This window comes from Ambystoma mexicanum, chromosome 7q, assembly GCF_040938575.1.
Source record: "Ambystoma mexicanum isolate Mex_15411 chromosome 7q, UKY_AmexF1_1, whole genome shotgun sequence".
Taxonomy (NCBI): domain Eukaryota; kingdom Metazoa; phylum Chordata; class Amphibia; order Caudata; family Ambystomatidae; genus Ambystoma; species Ambystoma mexicanum.
Genome location: NC_090941.1, coordinates 1,170,798,027 through 1,170,804,115, shown reverse-complemented (window position 1 = coordinate 1,170,804,115; position 6,089 = coordinate 1,170,798,027).

Sequence of the window (6,089 nt, the reverse complement as noted above, 5' to 3'; positions counted from 1 at the left end):
GCAGTGTTTGTCATGCTCCTTGACTGCAGCCTTGAAAGCACTTTGAAACTGCTACCCGCTGCAGAGTACTGTGTTGCAGTGTATACATAGTATTGTTGTCTTGGAAAGATATGGACCAACAGCGTCATTCATGGTTTGAGAGGCATCTGATGGGATCCTCTGTCCCACAGGAGTAGCCTGTATAGTATTTAGTATTTAGTATTTATTACATTTCATATAGTGGTTTAAGCCAGATTGCTTTACATTACATAAGAACCACAGAGAATACGTTAGAAGCATTACAAAACATATAAATCAAGTATCAGAAAACATAACGTGGAACAATTTAAATTAACAATATGCTATAACATGAATGGTGTAGTACCGTAGTGGGAGAGGCAGTAAGGAATAAGCATGAGATCTAGGATCATAGTGAGAGAGGCAGCGGGGGTGTGTTAGGATGGAGATTGGAGGAGGTAAGATTTTAGAGAAGTGCAGAAGGAGGAATAGGAGGTGATGGAGCGGACATGGAGAGGTAGACGGTTCCAGTGGAAAGGGGCTAGAAGTGGGAAGGAACGGAAGCGGGGTGGGGCACAGGGCGGAGGAGGAGGAGTGAGTAGGAAAAGATTGGCAGAGCGGAGTGGGCGAGACAGAGTGTAGAAAGTGAGGAGGGAGGAAAGGTATGGAGGAGCAAGAGCGTAGAGGGATTTGAAGATGAGGCAGAGGAAATTGAATTTAAGATGGGAGCGGAAGGAAACCAACCTAGAGAGGAGAGAGAAGAGGAGATGGAATCATGAGAAGAGAGAAGGCAGAAAGATTGATGGCCGAGTTGTAGATGGATTTAAGGGTGAATAGGTGCGAGGAGGGGAGACCGAAGAGGATAGTGGAGCAGTAAAAGAGTCTAGAGAAGATGAGGGAGGAGATTAGGAGTTTTGTAGCGTGGAAGGTTAGGAAGAGTTGAATTTTGTCGATGTGGGTGTTATAGAGGGGAAAGCGGCAAGAGCGGGCAGTGAGAGAGATATGGTGGAAGAGTGAGAGCTTAGAGTCAATGTGAAGGCCAAGATTACGGTTGTGGGGAGAAATGGGGAGTTGGGAGGGGGAATAGAGAATAGAAGGAGGGGGTGAGGAGAGTGTTAGCAGGGAAGAAAAGGACTTCAGTTGTGTCAGTATTTAGGGTAAGAAAGTGGGAAGACAGCCAGGATTTATTAGCAGAAAGTCAGGAAGAGAGATTAAGATGGATGTCAGAGGTGAAGGAAGGGAAGGAAAGAAAGAGCTGGGTATCATCTGCATAGAAATGGTGAGAAATACCAAAGGAGGAGATGATAGGAGCTAGGAAGGAAGTGTAGAGTGAGAAGAGAAAGGGGCCACGTATGGATCCTTGGGGGATGCCGTGGTTGAGATGATGAATAGAGGAGGTGCTACCACCCCAGGAAACTGAGAAGGTGCAATTGGAGAGATAGGAGGTAAACCAGTTGAGGGCTGAATCTTTGGGGCCAAAGGATGAGAGAGTATGGAGGAGTAGAGGATGATCGACAGTATCAAAGGCAGCAGAGAGGTCGAGAAGACTGATATATATATAGATATACATGATGTATGTACATGATAATGTAGAGTTGTAGCAGTGGTTGAATAAGATGAGGTAGAGGAAGGCCGCTCACTACTTCCTCAGAAAGGAATAGCCGTTCTCAGAGTATTTTGGTGGTTTCAGCGGGTGTCATGACACATGGAGGTTGTACCAAAATAATAGTGCCCATGTCGGCCGAGACTAAGCATGACTCCGCACTCAATGCATTCAACATGGGTATCCCGAGCCGTTGGTAAGCCTTGTATGGTTTCAAAGAGCTACCACACCCAGGATTTTCTTTGGATGCTGGAGGTAGGCAATTCCTCTCTCATCTACCAGGTGCTTTTGATCCTCATCTGCATTATCGCGCCTGTTCTCCTGTGCATGTCCTACAGCTCTTGGTGGTGGTGGTGGTGGACTCTGGGGAGGAGGCAGGGACATAACTGATTCCATTTGTGCAGCAAAATAGTATTTGCGCCAAGAGTTTTAAAAGTTGTAGAAGGGAAACGTTCAACTCAAAACTTCCCCTAGTTTCAAAGTGTCTGGGAAGCACAGACCCGTTCACAAACATATCATCACAGTGTGTGCCCTCTCTGTCATGCGACATGTTTCGGAAGGTCCACAGTTACGTATGATATTTGTGCACTCTAGCGAGCGAAAAACAGCATAAAGATGTGTGGAAAGTTGATGAAAGTGCTCTGAAGGAGGCTAGGAGTTGTGGAATGGCAGTTTTTTTATTGAAACCCACAAGATGGGCTGAAAAAATGTGGTTGTCAAAAGTTCACAAATCATGGGACATGTTCACAAACACATCTTCACCCTGCAGGTGTACAGTCACGTGGGTCTATCCGCGATGATGCAATGACGTTAGCAGACCTCGGCGGCAGGAGATACAGGACACATGTACAGGGATGTCCGCAGGGCACCGGAAAGGGTTTTACACTAGCGCAAGTCAGAGGTTGCGACACCAGTCTCTGAACACTTCTATAGTTCATGGACTTCCAATTGGATTTTTATTTTTGAAAAAATATGAAAGAATGAGATAGGAGATATATATAGTGTAATTGATTATTGTGTTTACTATAAGGGACGGGTATTGCTTGGAAAACATAAATGGCAGAAATTGAAATTTTATAAAATTATTGGGGGGAGAGGAAGTTAATGTTTTTAGAATTTAATTGGGGTGATTGTTGGGGAAGGTGGACAGTTACAAGTAGGACAGTTGTAATGTACATTTCTCATAATATGATTTTGCACATGGCACTGGTAAAAACTTAAAATTCAGTGAAAAACTTGTTCAAAGTGACATGATTACGTTGCTACAATAAAAACCTATGATATGTATTGAAAAAACAATGACATTTGTGATGTCATCTTTGATGTCCTGGGTGTTAATCTTAGCATGGCACAGTGGTGGCACAAGTTATGGTTGCTTAGCTTACCATAACTGACAAATTATTGCAAGGGTTTCGATTTTACCTGTAATTATAAAGTCCCTTTAAGAATGTTTTGTCAATGAATTTCATAGGTTTTTATTAGTGCATCTCAACCTTGATGTCACTTTAGCAAGGTTTGTTCACTGAATCTATATATGTATTTGTGAAAGTGTGTTTGTATGTTTGGGGTTGGCTCTAGCTCCGTAACAGTTTGGTGGGCTGAAATGTTGGGCCAAGGTCAGCAGGATCTGCGTGAATTTTCCATCACGGAAAAGTCTGCGACGGAAAGGTTTACATGGGAAATGTACGCACCACAAAAGGTTTGTAAATTATTTTTTTCGGACAGCTACAGGGGTTACCCCCGCAACCCCCGCTTACTATACTGTATAGCACAATATCCTTTTGTACAAAAATCGCTAAATCGTCAATATCCCAACATTGCCTATGCCGATAGCTCAGGGACAGACTCCGCTTCATCCCTCTGCAGGGTGCATGAGTGGGATTGGTCAGATTTTACCATTACCAGTCCACACCAGACTGGCATGCGGACCTCAGGCCAAATGTTCAGCCCATGAACTGTCCTGGGGCTGGAGCCAACAATTGCAAAATCGTCAATATCCGGGAATCACTGATACTCATAGCACAGAGTTAGACTCCACCCTGTGCAGTGTGCATGGGCGGGGTTGGTCAAATGTCACTATCACCAGTCCACACCAGACTGGTATGCGGACCTCAGGCCAAATGTTCAGCCCATGAACTGTCCTGGGGCTGGAGCCAACAATTGCAAAATCGTCAATATCCGGGAATCACTGATACTCATAGCACAGAGTTAGACTCCACCCTGTGCAGTGTGCATGGGTGGGGTTGGTCAAATGTCACTATCACCAGTACACCCCAGACTGGTATGCTGACCGGAACAGTATGAAATTACCGAATCTAAAAGTCTGACCCCACCAAAAGACCTAAAACACACACCAAAAAAAGTTCTAACTACCAAAAGTTTGACTCTTTCATGGTATGTGTTTAGGTGTTTCGGTGAGGTCGGATGTTGCGCTGGGGGGTGTCCCCCGCAACATCTCACTCACTACACTGAGCGGAGGTTGCAGGGAACACCCCCCCAGCCGCCTGCCAAATAAAAAAAAAAGAGAAAAGCTGGGGGCTGCGGGGTTGTCACACCCTAAAGCCTGATCTTCTGCTCACCTCAAAGGCATGTGAGAACCCCAGCATTACCGACAGAGCCTACAGTGCCACACACCCTACAGGCTGATCTGATGCTCCCCTCATAGGTCTGTAAGAACCCCTTAATTACCAACAGAGCCTATCAGTGCCGCACACCCTTCATGCTGATCCTCTGCTCTCCAAAAAAGGCCTGTGAGAACTCCAGCATTAATGACAGTTTGTAACAGTGCCACAAACCCTACAGGCTGATCATCTGCTCTCCTCAAAGGCCTGTGAGAACTCCAGCATTACTGACAGATCCTAACAGTGCCACATACCCTACAGGCTGATCCACTGCTCTCCTCAAAGGTCTGTGAGAACCCCAGCTTTACCGACAGAGCCTATCAGTGCCACCCACCCTACAGGCTGATCCTCTGCTCTCCTCAAAGGCATGTGAGAACCCCTGCATTACTGAAAGTTCCAACAGTGCCACAAACCCTACAGGCTGATCCTCTGCTCTCCTCAAAGGTCTGTGAGAACCCTAGCATTACAAAAAGAGCCTATCAGTGCCACACACACTTCAGGCGGATCCTCTGCTCTCCTCAAAGGTCTGCGAGAACCCCAGCATTACTGACAGAGCCTATTAGAGCCACACCCTAAAGCCTGATCTTCTGCTCACTTCAAAGGCGTGTGAGAACCTCAGCATTACCGACAGAGCCTACAGTGCCACACACCCTACAGGCTGATCTGATGCTCCCCTCATAGGTCTGTAAGAACCCCTTCATTGCCAACAGAACCTATCAGTGCCGCACACCTTTCAGGCTGATCCTCTGCCCTCGTCAAAGGCATGTGAGAACCCCTGCATTATTGATAGTTCCTAACAGTGCCACAAACCCTACAGGCTGATCCTCTGCTCTCCTCAAAGGTCTGTGACAACCCCAGCATTACAAAAAGAGCCTATCAGTGCCACACACACAACAGGCGGATCCTCTGCTCTCCTCAAAGGTCTGTGAGGACCCCAGCATTGCTGACAGAGCCTATGAGTGCCACACCCTAAAGCCTGATCTTCTGATCACCTCAAAGGCCTGTGAGAACCCCAGCATTACCGACAGAGCATGTCAGTGCCACACACCCTACAGGCTAATCCCATGCTCCCCTCAAAGGTCTGTGAGAACTCCAGCATTACCGAAAATGACTATCAGTGCCACACACCCTACAGGCTGATCCTCTGCTCTCCTCAAAGGCCTGTGAGAACTCCAGCATTACTGACAGATCCTAACAGTGCCACACACCATATATGCTGATCCTCTGCTCTCCTCAAAGGTCTGTGAGAACTCCAGCACTACCAACAGATCCTATCAGTGCCACCCACCCTACAGGCTGATCCTCTGCTCTCCTCAAAGGCATGTGAGAACCCCTGCATTACTGAAAGTTCGTAACAGTGCCACAAACCCTACAGGCTGATCCTCTGCTCTCCTCAAAGGTCTGTGAGAACCCTAGCATTACAAAAAGAGCCTATCAGTGCCACACAGACTTCAGGTGGATCCTCTGCTCTCCTCAAAGGTCTGCGAAAACCCCATCATTACTGACAGAGCCTATTAGAGCCACACCCTAAAGCCTGATCTTCTGCTCACTTCAAAGGCATGTGAGAACCTCAGCATTACCGACAGAGCCTACAGTGCCACACACCCTACATGCTGATCTGATGCTCCCCTCATAGGTCTGTAAGAACCCCTTCATTGCCAACAGAGCGTATCAGTGCCGCACACCTTTCAGGCTGATCCTCTGCCCTCCTCAAAGGCATGTGAGAACCACTGCATTACTGATAGTTCCTAACAGTGTCACAAACCCTACAGGCTGATCCTCTGCTCTCCTCAAAGGTCTGTGAGAAGCACAGCATTACAAAAAGAGCCTACCAGTGCCACACACACAACAGGCGGATCCTCTGCTCT